The sequence below is a fragment of the Haemaphysalis longicornis genome, unplaced genomic scaffold (genome assembly GCF_048455015.1).
Source record: "Haemaphysalis longicornis isolate Haplotype H1 unplaced genomic scaffold, Haemaphysalis longicornis Haplotype H1 scaffold_14, whole genome shotgun sequence".
Lineage (NCBI taxonomy): Eukaryota > Metazoa > Arthropoda > Arachnida > Ixodida > Ixodidae > Haemaphysalis > Haemaphysalis longicornis.
Genome location: NW_027526245.1, coordinates 62,415,218 through 62,431,371, shown reverse-complemented (window position 1 = coordinate 62,431,371; position 16,154 = coordinate 62,415,218). Strand labels below are relative to the sequence as shown.

Sequence of the window (16,154 nt, the reverse complement as noted above, 5' to 3'; positions counted from 1 at the left end):
CCAACGGACGGGTGACATTGTGAGTTAAAGAAATGCTCTGCATTTAAAATTTCGAGTATGACAGGCAGTGTGATAAGCGAATAACAAAAATCGGGGACGGTCCTCTGCTGTTGGAACAGCCTAGCAGACGACGACAGCAGCGGCCTTTGCTTAGTGCACATGCGGCTACTCACGCCGCGTTTGCAATATCACTCCATCCCGCTGCGCTGGTCGACCCGCTCCCGTGATATTGGTAAAAAATTGGGCGGGTGTACACTGCGACTCGTTTGATGCTCCAAAGACGCCGAGAGCACGCATTTGTAATTTCACCCAAACCTGTGACGCATTTCGAACATACTTATATGTGCACTGAAGTTATCTGTAAACAGTGCGGGATTACGAGCGCACATTGTAGCCTGGAGTCTGTAGGGCATGCTTCCACAAGTCTCGCTGCGTTTATGCGAATTTATACACCATAAAAATCATTTGAAAATGCTGTCCTCCTCTCTTCATCCTAGCCTATTTTCTGAGGCGTTTCATGTGACATCACAAAAAGGAGGCTTGGCTTGACTCCGCTACTGCACGGCTCGCCGACCCTACGGCCGCGTCAGTCGGCCCAGCGTTTAGTCCACCGGCCGCTGACGGGTCGTCGCAATGCGTTCGCTCAGTTGAACCTAAGCCACGACATGTATGTGAATGAAAGAATGTGCCTTTCTTCAGTTTGTTAGTTTGTACACTGTATCAAGCTCCAATACCAGGTCGCTCCACAGAAGCGCTGCACAGGCGCACATGCGATGCTTCGCTGACCGCTACGCTAATAAGAAATTTAAGACCAATTGAAGGCTGGAGAAGAGTAAGAGAGTTCAATATACGTACTGAAGAAACTTTTACTGTGCAGCGTAAAACGAGAATAGAAGAATCACTTTCTTGCACTGAGTGAACAAGCACAGGGTTCAGCAGCGACCACGCATCTGCGCACGTTTTTCCGCCGAAGAAATGCAGTCGCTAGACATAAGATATCGTGTGAGGAATGAGTCATCTAAACTGCTTGAAATGCTAAAACTAAATAAAAATGTAAACTGGTTGTACATTATATACTTCATATTTCCTCTGCTATCCCTGTTCGCTCAATAAAATGCTTTGTTGGGCGTGTTGGTTCATGGCTTCAAAAAAATTAAAACGAGCGCAATGGGCGAGGACACAGAAACACAGTAGACGGGACGAGCGTCTACTGTGTTTGTGTGTCCTCGTCCATTCGTCTACTGTGTTTTTGTGTCCTTGTCCATTCGTCTACTGTGTTTCTGTGTCCTCGTCCATTCGTCTACTGTGTTTCTGTGTCCTCGTCCATTCGTCTACTGTGTTTTTGTGTCCTCGTCCATTCGTCTACTGTGTTTCTGTGTCCTCGTCCATTCGTCTACTGTGTTTTTGTGTCCTTGTCCATTCGTCTACTGTGTTTCTGTGTCCTCGTCCATTCGTCTACTGTGTTTTTGTGTCCTTGTCCATTCGTCTACTGTGTTTCTGTGTCCTCGTCCATTCGTCTACTGTGTTTCTGTGTCCTCGTCCATTCGTATACTGTGTTTTTGTGTCCTTGTCCATTCGTCTACTGTGTTTCTGTGTCCTCGTCCATTGTGCTCGTTTTAATTTTTTTGGACCCCGTTCGCTGGTAGCCGAGTGGTCTGGAGCGCTAGGTATGTTTTGCTAGACGCAAGTTGGAATCCCGAGAGTGCGTGCTTTTGTTTTTGTTCTTATGTGATTTTTTTTCTTTTGACCGATGTTTTTAATACTGCAATCACCATTTTTGCGCTTGAACGTTCACTGCTCCACGAGAGAGTTCGGAGAACGCACGCGAGTGGCACTGACACGCTAGCGAGTTCTCGTTGTCGTGCTGTTGCCATAAGCACCGACTACTTGCGATAAGTGGGCACAGGCCAGAATCAGCAGACCCTTGGCCTGGTGAAAATACGCTTTTTACGATACAGGCATGAGTCAGGCAAGCTCCAAAGATGGGGGAAAGGCGCTTCGCATTCGAGCGTCTGTGGTGACGCGGAGGACGTTCATCCACTGCGTAGTCCTCGGCCAGTGATTGCTACGACTCCAAGCCGTCCTGGGAGGCTTATCTTTATGCATTTTGCAGCCGACAAACGGGCAGAAGTGCGGTATGCCGATTACTCAGATATCGAGATTGCCCATCCAACGATAGCCTCGGATTCGAAGCATGCCGTTTCCCAGAACCGAAACCAAAACTTGTTTGAACGCAAATCTTGGATATCGTCCAATTACGTGGCACCTTTTACTGACGTCACTGATGTTAGTCGGTGCAGCAGGCGCGGGCCGTGCATGTTAGTTTTAAATGCAGAGCATTTCTTTGTCACCCGTTCTAGGCGTCCGTAGTAGTCCGCATCGCTCGCAGGTGCGCCCTCTCCGCCGCTCCTCCTCTCCCGCATCACGCTACCCTCCTCGCTCTCAACAACAGCTCCGCACCCCTCCCCCTACACTATATAAAAAAATAATACTTATCGGCGCCTGGTTTCGATCCCACGACCCTGCGGGCGGAACGCAAGGTACATGGTGCTCTACCCACTGCGCCACAAAGCCGACACAGAATGGGAGGCTACGAACGCGCCTTATATCCTTGACTCATTCAAACTACGTCAAGAAGCTGCTGATACAACGCATTCACTACCACCAACTCCCCAAACACTAAACGTTAACGCAATACACCCCCCCCCCTATGCGACGCATTTACTCGAGTCCCCCTCGCGGGGAGATGGGCCCTTTTTTTATTCTTTCCGGCTTAATAAAACAAATACCGCCTTATCGCTTGGAGAGACGATGAAAAGTGTGTTGATTTGGGCCAGTCTACGCTGTGCAAGCAAAAACATGAGCTTGGCAAATCCACTTCAGTGTCCCATTAAGGACAGAGTAAAAGGCAACCGACATCGATGCACAGCCTATGGGACTTCTAGAAGTGTAGCAGGCTCAGAAAACATAAATTCGTACCAAGGACGGCCATCACTGTAACAGTGTCAAATGTTTTTCCCAAGTAGCTTTAGTACACGCACATATCCCCAACAAAAATTAATTCAAGAACTACAGTCGAACACGGATATATCGAACTCCAAGGGGATCGCGAAATAGTTCGATATATGAAAAATTCGATATAAAAAATATGGTCTGAAACCTCACCTGTGGCGGACGACCGCTTACCGATCGGCGCATTCATGAATGACAACTAATTCCGCAGTAGCGACGGAACAGGATGCTTTATTTGCGTGAAAAGAAATCGCTGATTTGGCCTGCTTCTTCGTCCTGTATATGGAATTAAAGACGGTGGTCTCGATCTTCCCGAGGATATCCAAGTGCGACAGCCCAGTTCCTTCCATGTCGCCGCAACTACGTCGAATGAAGCTGAACGCAGCCGCCATTTCACCGGTGGGGTACGATCGTGTAGCCACATCCTCGTCCGGACGATCTTCGCCACCCGTGCTATCAGCCTGAGTTCCTGCAACCGCAGCTACGATATCCTCGTCACTGGCGCTTGGAACAGCCTAAACATTGCTGTCAGCGGAGTCGCCTCCTGTACCCAAGCTTGAACGACTTAGTCGAGCGGTCGAGCGGTTGCAGCCTGGCGGTTGTGTTCGGAGGCAGAAACTTGAGCTCGATGTTGTCGAGGTCGCAGGTGGTTTGGTTGGCCGACGAGTTATCCATGAGAAGGCAAGCGTGGCGCTCCGAGGCCCCGGCTTCTGTCCCTGTCGGGTTTCGGCGAAGGCACTAAGCGACCGCGGAAATCGGGGGCAGCGACCGCCGAAGACCACCTTTCAGCTCGCGCGGCGTTCGATATACCCAATGTCGGGGAAAACACCGTTCGATATAAACGTACGAATCCCTATACTTTTACACTGAATTTTCAAGGGGATAATTCATGAGTTCGATATAGACAATAATTCGATATACCCGTGTTCGATATATCCGTGTTCGACTGTATTTCTGGATCTTTAACAATGCTTTAACATCTAATTCCTCTCCCTACCAATACTTTAGCCCGGCTTCGGAAAACCGCAACGCGGAGCTTCTCGCACATAATTCGCACACCGTTCCAATCGTACTTTGTGTTCTAACCGTCTCAGTTTGTCACGTCTGATAGCTTTTGCAGAGGCACTTGCTGCCTATCACTCTTTTTGTGGTCCAAGCCAGGGTATCCCGGACTAGAGGAAACCCCCCACCAGGCCGGTGGCCAGACAGCATCACCTAAGGCTCGCATAAATAAAGTTTATTCCTCCTCCTCCTCCTCCACCAGCAGCGGCAATTCGTACCATTATCCACAATCCTTCCTCTTTTCTCATCCGCATTGTCTGCAAACTCGAATCCGCGACGTATACAAGCGGTTGTGGGAGTCGCAAGACTCGTCAAGGCACAGACAGGCTCTTGTTGCCTCCGCGGCCACGTGTCCAGCACTGCGAAAGCAGCTCTTACCTGGTGCTGTTTTCGCTCTTTCATTGTCCGATCCTCTGTCACTCACTCTTTTGACAGGGTGGCGGGAAAATTGCGCCGAAATACCGCACCTTTTGCTCACGCTACAATGAGAAGTGTAGGGCCGTTAACACCACGACATGGTCGCCACCACGGCGCACATATCCTACTGCGCGGCAGAACCGGCCCTGCGGCTAGGGCGGGCAAATACGCTTTCCAAGTGAGCCGAGAGGGTGCTTGGAAACCAACGCTTTTAAAGGTCGCCGCGTTCGGAGTCACTGGCTGTTGCTATTTGCGGACGTAAACACCGCCAAGCTGGGAGCAAGTTTATCGCAGCGACTAAGTGGGTGCTTTTAGGCTTCTTTCGCGCTCAAGAAGCCCCATCCCTCGCGTCCACTCTGCTTTTATTTATTTATTTACTTATTCATTTATTTATTTTTATATATTTATTTGTTTGTTTGTTTGTTTGCTTGTTTGGTTGTTTGTTTGTTTGTTTGTTTGTTTTGTAAAGAAAATAGTCACCGAGTTAATGCAACGGACAGTCTCCTGTTTGGGGGTATGTGCCAATGCGAGGACTGCAACGGGCAATCTTCCGTCTGCGGGCATGCACCTGGGCCAGGACACTATCATGGTCCAGTTTTGGACCATCTATCTATCTATCTATCTATCTATCTATATATCTATCATCCCAATAAATACCATTTCAGTTTATTTATTTATTTATTTATTTATTTATTTATTTATTTATTTATTAATTTATTTATTTATTTATTTATTTATTTATTTTGTTGGTTGGTTGATTGGTTATAAACACAAGAGCAGTGTGAAGGGGCTTTAGCTCCCAACTCTTTCCTCCGGTTCCGACGAAGCCGACGTCCTTGAGTTCCCTCCTTCCTTCCTCCTCATCTTTGGATACTCCATGATTGACTGTGGGGTTCAACGCGCCGACGCCTCACTCACTGGCGATGAGGCGCACCGTAGTGGAGGGCTCCGGATTAATTTTGACCACCTGGCGATCTTTATCATGCGCCGAAATCTCGAACACACGGGAGTTTTTGCTTTTCGCCTACATCAGAAAAGCGGCCGCCGCGGCCCCCTGATTCCTTCTATGCAATCCAATGTTAAACTGAGACAACTGTTACGCCTTAGAGGACACCGATCGTTTAAACAGCGTGCAAAATACTTTCCTTTTTCCTTTTACTTTCCATCCGCCAAAGTTTCTGGCGGTTCGTACTGTTTGGTACATGTGGTTTTTGGAAGCACCGTAGGCATACACCATACTCGTATGTGATAACAACGCCTTCAAATAGATCGAGATCTTGTAGTTATTAATAATGCGCAAGCATTTTCTGACGAGTACCCCCGCCCCTCCAGCGCTAACATTTTAATGCCCTGCACTTGCAGAGAACGGTGTGGTTGACGAAGTTAAGACGTTTGATGGCAATAACGGCGTGAATGGAGTCACTTGGTCGAAGGGAATTTCGAAAAATTATAAAGAAAGCTGGCCAAATCTAAAAGTAAAACCGTTCCACTGAACGTGAAAGGTGTCGGATGTGCAGAGCAGTGATTCGACATAGTGGGCTTTACCTCCGGTATTCCCTCACTGCTACCACCCCATGCAAATCAAATTTCTCGCCTTCGCAGTGCTCGCGCGCCCTCTGCCTCAAAATGCGCAAGCGGGAATTCTCTTCTTCTTGTGCTTGTTTTAATTTCGTTTGCTGGAGCAGTTTTGCGTCATTTTGAACGCGTTTTTTTTTTTTCTTGCGCGGCTGGAGCCTTTCTGCGTCATTCTAAACGTGAAATTGTTTTTCTTGCATGGTTGGAGCCTTTCTGGGGCATTTCGAACGCGCCACGTTCTTCTTGCGCGTGGAGCCTTTCGGCGTGATTTCGAACGCGTGATTTTCTTTTTCGGGCGGCCGCTTTTATCGGTTACTGTCGTAAAAGCCAACCCAGCTAGCGTTCCTAACTAAATGAACGCCGGCGCTTACTGCCGTAAAAACCAACCTAGCTAGCGTTCCTAACTAAATGAACGCCGGCGCTGCCAGTTAATTGCGTATATTTTGCCTCAAATTTACCTATGGTTTTTTGACGCTAAACAACAGGGTGATGTAGGACAAGCGCCAGCGGTTCACGATTTTCGAACGCTTATGGTTATATAAACCGCTTGCTTTTTCAAACCTCTGCGGTACGCAGCAACGACAGCGCTACAACGGAACGCCCTGTTGCTCTACTTCGGTCCAGAGGGCGAGCTACGACGATAGGGAGAGCGACTAAAGTGCTCTGCACTTAAACTTTATATATCTAATCCCCCCCCCCCCTCAACGCGGGGGAAAATAAAATATCAAGGAAAAACAAAGCAACACACGAATAACAAAATCGGAAAATGCACCAATTGTGCCTTGCATCTGCAGAAAATAATATAAATGACAAAGTTAAATAAAGCATTTCATCGCATGCTAGTGTAAATCTACATCACTGCCAAAAACAAACCAAAGAGAACCGAGTAACAACACAAAAAAACCAACGTATTCGGCTTCTCATACCCCTATCCGGCTTTTAAAAAGCTCAAAATGAAGGCAAGCGGCGTAAGAGTACTTACGCAGTAATAAACAATTATTTAGATGTCTGCATAATGTTTTCCCGCTGAAAACTCTTAATTTTTCTGTAAGCTTAAAATCTTGTAAAATCTGAGGGCATGTCCCCTGTTGCCTGCAAATTTGAACTCGTCTCATCATTTGGTACTTCCACGACAGCATAATTATGACTCTTTCGACCGCGTACCTTCCCATTCTTCGAAAACCCGTCCTTAACCCCCGAACTTTCAGCCCAGGCACCACGAGCCTGCAAACACTGTGGTGGATATCCCAATCAGCAACACGTCCTATGGGAATGTCCTTACACAATTCCCAGCACTCCTCACTTGCACACACTGACGCAGCTGCCATATCCCATTGACCCAACCTGGCTGACTCTCGCCTCCACTTTCGAGGAGCAGCTAGCTCTAGTGCAATACATCAAAAACGCACTAGAGCTGAGTTCAGCATTCACTGAAGACGACCTTAATTGGGTTGTCTGAACTGCCTTTGGTTCTAAATACAGTTTTCTCTCTCTCTCTCTCTCTCTCTCTCTCTCTCTCTCTCTCTCTCTCTCTCTCTCTCTCTCTCTCTCTCTCTCTCTCTCTCTCTCTCTCCCTCTGTGAAACCTCCTTTCCCTGCAAATCGGACCACGGCCACATTAAATTTTTTCGGGACAGTTGGTTAGCTTTGTACGTGCGTAGTATGAAGCCTCTAAAATGGCTGAGAAGCGTAATTACCAGTACCTACAAAGCCTAATTAGCTTACAAGTCACAAACTCCCACCGCACATGACTGATGACATGCCCCCTGTTGGCTACTTGAATTCGATGCACCAGTTCGTTCTTCAGTGTCATAAAAAAACACGCTTTTAACGAATTCGACCGCTTGTATCGCATGCAGCTGCTGAAGGGAGATAAAACATATACTGGCTCAACATCTCGCAACGTTTCGGCAGTGCTTGCAGTGAGTGCTCGTTATATTTTCCCTTTTCACGTATAGCGGAGCTCTATTACACGACAAAATGCAAGTTTTACTGCGGAGCTGTTATAGGCTAGTAATGACTGAAACTGCACGCTTCGGCTGGAAGTCGCGTCAAGAAATTAGATGGCAAAACCAACTTCCTAGAGACTGCTCCGTAGCTCTCAATCTAATATACCTAGCATGGAAAAAAAGTTATTCTAAAATTGGCTGTAAGAGCACTCCATCATTACAGCGAGTTTGATTTGCTTCTGTTGATTAACTTGGTTCACAGTGAAATTCCAAACGCAACAGATTTCCCGGCGACTGTCAGTACACGGTGGTCTACGGAAGGAGTATGGTTGCAGAAAACGGCTGTAACTCCTTTTTTTATAGAAGGTATTCCTAAACACGTTGTGTTCCAAGTAACCCCTAAGACGACTGTAACATTACACCGAGTGTCATGTACATGTCCGAATTACGTCACAGCGAAGTTGTAAATACTGTGGAATTCCGGACTGCTGCACAGGGGCTTCTCAGGGACGGAAACAGATAGCGGCGTGTTTCGCCGCTACAATAAGTCTCTAGTTCATCAAAGTTTCATTCATCGAAGTAATTATAAAGTACAGTAATGCTTCGTTAGCTTGAAGTAGTAAAAATAAGGAAGTATTTCGAGATAAGGCGATTCTCGAGATAAGCAAAGTTGCGCGATTTTCCATGAAATATCGAGTTCTTTGCAGAAAAGGCGCTACTACTTACCAACTCTTCAACAGCAGCATCAAATGTTGCGTTTCAGAAAGGTTTGAAAGAGAAAAAAAACATACAAGAGACGTTCACCGGGTGGGTTTTGTGGCACTGCAGTTTTACTTAGCAGAAAAGAACTGCGTGTTGCTGGTCGGCTTTGCGGTCGCACCCGGGCCTAGTAAGGAGTCCTCTAGCTGCTTGACGCATTGCATGAGCCGATCTTCCCCGCCGCTGATCTTCACTGGGTTTTTCCCTGCACGACACACCTCATCTTTTAGTACACTGCCCTTCTGCGCACGTCTCTACGGTCACATGACGTGCCACAGGGTTGCTTGCCGAAGTTTATATGCCTCTAGGCCCAGACTTCACGTTCGGGGAAAACATCGGCTTTTTGGTAGGCGCGGCTAAACGAGAAAAATTCCCCGCATCTCCCCGAGGGGAAGAATGTGAAAGTGCGAATACACGAGTTGAATTTGCGCGGTTCGGTAATGTTCGCGAAAGAGAGATCACACACACACACACACACAACTACAAATAAAGAAAGATGCATTTATTCACAGACACCTATTTGTGTTGTCGTTGTACTTGATTGCTAGAGCGGATCTCAGCTTTGAAATTTCGTGTCAGTACTCCTTTAAGAAGGTGCATTAGCCCTTCCCACGCCCGATTCTTGGCCAATCCCCAAAGTAGGTATGTGCCATGTCAGCGGCCAGGCAGCGCGCGCCCATCTCCCCCCGTTGCCAAGGAAGACGAGGAGATTCCTGGCCAATCCCCCACGTGGGTATGTGCCATGTCAGCGGCCAGGCTGCGCGCGCCCATCTCCACGTGCGCGGACATCGCCGGTGGACGCAGGTTCAGGGTCGCTTAAGAAGTGCATTGCACTTAAAAAAAAAATCGATGGAGTTAGGCTCGGCAGCATCACTCGAATCTTGGGAAACGGCGCGCGGAGGCTGAATTTTCGTTCCACTCTCTCAAGATTTGGAGATATTCGCAGTTTGGCCCAAAAATATGTCGAAATAAAGGGCAATAAATACATGGGACGTATACGAAATGGTTCCGTACAGCGGAAAATTTCGACTTAGCCGATTTTTCGAGATGTGCGAGTTCGAGTTAACGAGGTATTACTGTATATTGAATCGAAAATTACAAACAACCGTGTTTTGTTCCATGCACTCCTTGGACTGCGCCCCATACAAGGCAGCCACATACAGCGCCCCTGGTCGTCAATCTTCACTGAATGGAAGGGCACTAAATTTTCGTGCCGCCTGTCCAACCGTCCTGGCCACCCTTTTCCTAATTACCGTCTGTTTCCGCCCGTGCGGCTCTACATTATCTTGCCCAAGGACAAACACCGTCATTACTACAAAGATGCTCAAAGTGAAACGCGCCTTTTTTTTCAAATGTTTCGCTAACTTTCATTGGCCTTCAAATTATTTTTAAGAAGTTAAGGATAACGTAATTTTCTTCAGGGTTCGGGAAGGCTACGGATGATCTTACTCTCTTTGTGAACTACGCGCGCGCACGTCCCAGGAAGTGTTAATAGACTAGACACAAACCGTAGTGGTGGGAAGCGTGAAGTAACGACGGGGACAAGAGCAGAAAATTAGAATGAAGATGGCACGAAACGCTTCGTGTCGTCTTCGTTCTCATTTTCTTCTCGTGTTCCCGTTGTTAGTTCATACTTCTCACCACCACGGTATATAACCAACTCGCCCAAGCTTCCGCTCTTGCTGACAACAAATGTCTTTTTCAGACTGTGATTGAAGTAGATAACTTTCGTGTGAAACCTTAGATAAGTGTACTTATCCATCGCCCTCACCAAAGGTGATGAAACTCGTTTAAAGGAGCCATGAAGACAAAATACAAGTTGGGTTTATGAAAAAGACTGCTTAGTCCCGATAACAATGATACCAATATCATCGCAATCTTCCAACAAATAACGGAGATATGAAAGAAAATGTGTGAAGCAGTCGCGACCCCCTCGCCAATTTCTCGCAACTTTTCTATGACGTCACGGAACCTTGTTTGTGCGATTGGCGACCGCCTAAATGACCTGTCGCGACGACACATGACTGGACGTATGTAATGGGGCCTCTAGTTCAATTTGACCGCATCACTTGAATGCTAGCATGCAGTTTACGCACTAAAAATTATGTTTTGTTGTTGGCCCGTATGACGTCAAATTTGAAAGTTTTTAAATACGTCTTGCTTTTTTTTCGTTAAAAAAACATCTTTTGTGGCTGTAATGCAGCTGAGCGAGATACCCAATCCTAGTTCTTTCAAATTAAACGAAGTTGTATTTTCTCTTCATGGCTCCTTTAAGGGTGTTTGCATTCGACAGAGAGTTGCCTCAGTTTTCCCCCAACATTAAGATCACCGAAAATCCAGTGAAATTAAAGATGCTTTCGAAAAGAAGCGCAAAAAAAATCTCTCCGTAGAAAATTCGCGAATAATCACCAAGATAAACGGAGCACATAAAGCAAATGTGCCCTCCACGCTACACGCCAGCGCTGCAGTGATCAAAAAAACACCGGACATCTGACTATTTATTATGGTTTGTAAGGCGAAAGCATAAATGCTTAGTAGAACGCCTCAAGTCCGCTCTACATTGTGCGAAATTGCCTGCGAATGGGCAGCAGGCGGCAAAGCGACCCCTTTTCGCAGCTTCGGCAGCAACGGAAATAGATTGCTTTGCTGAACAAGCTGCGCCACAGCTGAGAATTTGCACGTAAATTCGCACAATGTAGAGCGGGCTCAAGGCGTTTTGCTTTGGCCTTGCGTTGTAAAGGGCTAATCTTCCTGCTTTAGGCGCTCTATTTTGCGAATGCAGCTTCAATCTGCCTCCTACGCGTTGCACCAGTCATAAAGTTTCATACTAGTATATATATAGAGAGAGAACTCTTTAATGTGGGCTGGAGAGGTCAGCTCTGCTAGCGGCAGTGCTTGCTACGCCTGATGAGGGTGATTACAATGCAGTGAAGTGAATGTGAGAGATCGGGAAAGCAATATTAGAGAGAAAACAAAAGGTAAATAAAAAATGGCGCGCAATGAAATTCAGGAAAACAAACTCGAAATAAAGTTAAGTAAAAGAAAAAAATAGAGCGAATGGAGCTAAGGAAGCGCAGAGCGCCTAACAAGAAGGAGTGAAAACGTACATGGCGACGCAAACGCGTACAGACGTAGCCATGCACACAATGGAAGAATTACAAAGCTTTGTCTAGTGCTGAATCTCGCAAAAAACGCACATGAGGTTTTGTCCCTAAAGATGAGTCATTGTTGTTGTCCCAGGGTTCAAGAAAGTATATTAGTATGAAACTCTGTGGCACCAGTGCACTGTTGCACCTATACCGCCGAGTAATGGGAGAGGCGACGACGGCGGTGACGTTCGCTGCTTGTCTCTTCGCTGTTTGACTCCGTTGTTCCACTCCCTTCATCCGCGGTGTGCTGGCGTTGACGGCCGCATTACGCTACTGGCGCGTTTAAGGGGGCCACGCCGCACTTTCATTCAACGTTTTTTTTCGAAATCATAAATTCTTGCACAACGTAGTCAATGAAGACATCCAGTACTTAGATTAGGGGGTCACAAAATACCTTTACCACAAATTGCGGCTCTAGGGCCATCAGATAACTTAAAAACTTGCTCGAAAGATTTTTCTCTGTTTACTCGTTTTCGCGATCTTCGAACGCTGGAATTGCGTCATTACAGTGGTATAGCGGCTATTGGCCGGCTTTGCTTCTGTTGGAGAAATGAACGCATTCGGTAGCCACTTTAAGAAGAAAGCCACAAAAACAAAACAGAAACGGATGCAGTATCTTGATTGATTGATTGATTTTTTTATTGTGATGTGATGTGATTGATTGATTGATTGATTGATTGATTGATTTATTGATTGATTGATTGTGATATGATTGATTGTAGGGTTTAGTGTGGCTATCCTCCAATCCAGGGCCCTCCACTACGGCGTGCCACTACGCACGCCGTAGTGGAGGGCCCCGGATTAAGTGAGTGAATGAGTGTGAGAAGGAAAGAGGTTCCCAGCCTGCACCACGTGATTAAGTGTGACCACCCGGGGTTCTTTAACGAGGGCCGAAATCTCGTACATACGGGCGTTGTTTGATTTTCACCTCCATCAGAAAAGCGGCCGCAGTGGCCGGGAATCGAACCCTCGTCCTCGTGCTCAGCAACAGGAAGCCTTAGCCACTGAGCCACCGCGGCGGGTCATATGGAGTATCTGCTGCGACGAGCTAATCACGCAGTGCCGCTCCGTGTTGGAGATAACTATAGCCTCTACAATGCTTCCAGAAGCGGAGGAAACCGTGAAAGTGTTTATCGGAAGTGTTGCTGAGTCCTTTGCAGTTCGCTTCTTGTTTCTTCGCTCGTTTTTGCTACGTTCTTTCTCTCCGCGGTGTACTGCCGTTGACGGCCACGTTTCGCTACTGACGTGTTTAAGCTGACGCTGTGGAACGCCACGTGCTGTCGAATGCTTCCCAAGAACCCGCTTCGCTGTCTAAAGCGTCGATGTCGGAATTTTGCTGAATGGGTCTTGTAATGCCTTCGCATTAAAAAAACGCTTGTCTACACTACTTGCGGCAGATTTTCACGTTGTCAAAGCGCCTGAAATAACCTATTGCGTCCGTTCCCAACGTGCCATACGTTTTTGCGGCAGAGGCTTCGACTTTGTAAGAAGTAGATTTGGGGTTCACTCTGGGGCATTAAATGCTTCTCTGCACCTAAATGTGAGCCGTCCGCAGTTTCCTTGTGGTTAAACGAAAGGAGCAACAGCTGTCAGCATCATTTGCAAAGACACAATCATAAGCCCTTAATTAAACAGCGTCTGCAAAGAGACGGCGGCTGTAGAAGCCTGTTTGTTGGCTTTGTAATCACTTTTTCCCGCCAAGGACGGAGATTGAAGCTCTCCGCCGACCTTCGCGCGCGACAGAGGCCGGCAGGCAGCGCGTGACTAACATACACTTTTCTTTGCTGGCACTCTGGACTGCTTCCGCTCGTGCCAGGCAGTTGAGACGGGTTTTATATGTGCCTCGTCAGCGATCTTGTCTCACACACGCTCGCGCAGGTACTGCGTGGTCAGAAAGGGCACCGTTGGGTTGTGTTCTGTCGCCGAGAACAAAGCCGCGTGGTGTGCTTTAGCCTGTAGTCGTCCCGTGGATGTACAGCTGTCCCAGGTCCCGGAGTTGACGGATACCTGCAGTCCGTGCAAGTAGGTAAACGTGTTTTATTGTGTATTCGAGTGCTTTCTACCGCGTTTTCTTTGTTGTAATTGCAGGGACCATTATGAACACTTATGGGCTCCAAGCAATTTTAGTCCTCATAACCGACAGATGCCCCAGACGTCTAGGGCATTTTTTGGCCGTCTCAAGCACAAATGTAGTTCAGGGTTCATCATCATTTATCATTTACTTTCCCCGTAGAGCCCCTTGCGGGGTATGGCGCAAGGAGGGGGGTCAGCAAAGAAGGTAATAAAAACGTAGTTCAAAATTAGAATGCACATGATTGGCAAGTAGTGGCACAAAAGGTTTATTTCACATTTTTCAGTGTTACTTGGTACACAAAGCCCACCCTGGAGATCGACAATGCAGAAAAAAAGGCACATAGAGATGGGTATAGGCGGTCACATAAAGCTAGGAAGGAAAAAAGTAATTATGCGCAGAACTGAGCTGCTAATTGCTGACGGAGTTTTTGTGAATCACGCTCACTGACAATTGCTTCGGGTAAATTTTATATTCATGTAACACAGGCGCACCAAAAACCTGTACCTATGCGTAATAAGTGTTCCACATAGGACAACAACAGTTTCATAGCTGTCCCGCTGTACCTCTTCTGTAGATGCCATCGGGTGAAACATTTATTAAAAACGCGCTCTTCGTGTTTTTTCCCGAACGGCCGGAAGTGCTGCTTTAATCCACGCACAAGGAGGTAGGCATCGCGATGCTCCAACGTCGGCTCAAGCTGCAGTTTTCTTAGGAAGTGTTGGAGCGCTGCGACTTCGTTTTCATACACCAACTCCACTCGAAGGATCAATTTGCGCCACTCGTAGCGGTTCCTAAAAACATACTCATGGCATTCATACAGGGCAAATCAGTGCCAGTTGAATGACATTTCAAGTTTATTGCACATACGATATCGCATGGCCGTCCCGAAGGCACAAAGAGCTTTCGCTGGTTACACCTCTTACAGGCCGTAACATATCTATCAATGATTTTGTGTTATTCCGCTTGAAAGGGTGTTAGCGCTTCAAAAGAAATCGCGTTACAACAATCTGTAAATACTGACAGATGAAAAATGGCAGCTTACAGTTTTGATTATCAGCTCGCGCAGTTTACTGTTAGTACGTCTCCAGATTTGAAGCTTACTACCAGCCATGGACCTCCATAAGGAGAGCAGAAAAATACCTATAAGGAAGGGCGTCAGACAAGGAGACACAATCTCTCAAATGTTATTCACAGCATGTTTACTAAAAATCTTCAGAAGTATGGATTGGGAACAGGTGGGAGTAAGAGTTAATGGAGAATACGTCAATAACCTCATATTTGCTGAGGACATTGCCTTGCTAAGTCACTCGGGGGACGAATTGCAAAGCATGCTTACCGCAGTGGACAAACAGAGCAGCACTGTGGGCCTGAAAATTAATATGCATTAATCTAAGGTAATGATCAATAACCCCCAGAGAGCACAGCGGTTTGAGATAGGTGGCGAGGCAGCGGAAGTGGTAAACTTATCTACTTAGGCCAAATTGTGACCCCTGATCTCAACCATGAGGCAGAGATAATTGGAAGGATAAGAATGGGGTGGAGTGCATTCGGCAGGCATTCTCATACAATGAATGGCAGCCTACCATTGTACCTGAAGAAGAAAGTGTATGACAGCTGCATCTTACCAGTACTCACCAACGGGGCAGAAACTTTGAGGCTTACTAAGAGGATTCAACTTAAACTGAGGACGACACCGAGCAATAGAACGGAAGATGATAGGTGTAACATTCAGGGACAAGAGGAGAGCGGAGTGGGTCAGGGAACAAACGCGTGTTAAGCACATATTAGTAAAAATTAAGCAGAAATGGACGTGGGCGGGGCATGTAGTGCGAAGGCAAGATAACCGTTGGTCATTAAGCGTAACGAGTGGATCCGTAATAATGAAAGCGTGCACGGGGTGGCAGAAAGTTAGATGAGCCGATGAGATCAAGAATTTTGAGGGAATAAATTGGTAGCAGTTAGCACAGGACCGACATAATTGAAGATTAATGGAAGAGGCCTTTGCCCTTCAGTGAGCGTAGATAGGCTGGTGATGATGATGATGAGCCGCCATCTGTGAGGTCCCTTACAGCAACAAAGCGCAGGGGTTGCAATACCGTGCGCTATATGGCATCACCTTTAAGTGTATTAATGGAGTGCTGGGTTCTATTCTGAGGGC

General features: G+C 46.9%; 2 protein-coding genes across 4 annotated transcripts in view; one reads left to right on the top strand and one right to left on the bottom strand.

Moving 5' to 3' along the window:
• LOC144164935 (uncharacterized) overlaps positions 1-4,641 on the bottom strand; it is a 66,029-nt gene extending 61,388 nt beyond the window's left edge. Inside the window, exon 1 of the mRNA XM_077695160.1 lies at positions 4,453-4,641. The gene's annotated coding sequence lies outside the window, so the exon portion shown is untranslated. The remainder of the gene's footprint in view (positions 1-4,452) is intronic.
• Positions 1-16,154, top strand: part of LOC144165309 (carboxypeptidase Q-like) — a 57,313-nt gene that overhangs the window by 15,095 nt on the left and 26,064 nt on the right. Inside the window, exon 2 of one of the 3 annotated variants that reach the window (XM_077695430.1) lies at positions 13,801-13,944. The exons of 1 other annotated variant lie outside the window; for it this stretch is intronic. The gene's annotated coding sequence lies outside the window, so the exon portion shown is untranslated. Of the gene's footprint in view, positions 1-13,800; positions 13,949-16,154 lie in introns of all 3 variants that reach the window. One more of the 3 variants, XM_077695431.1, reaches the window with a different exon arrangement.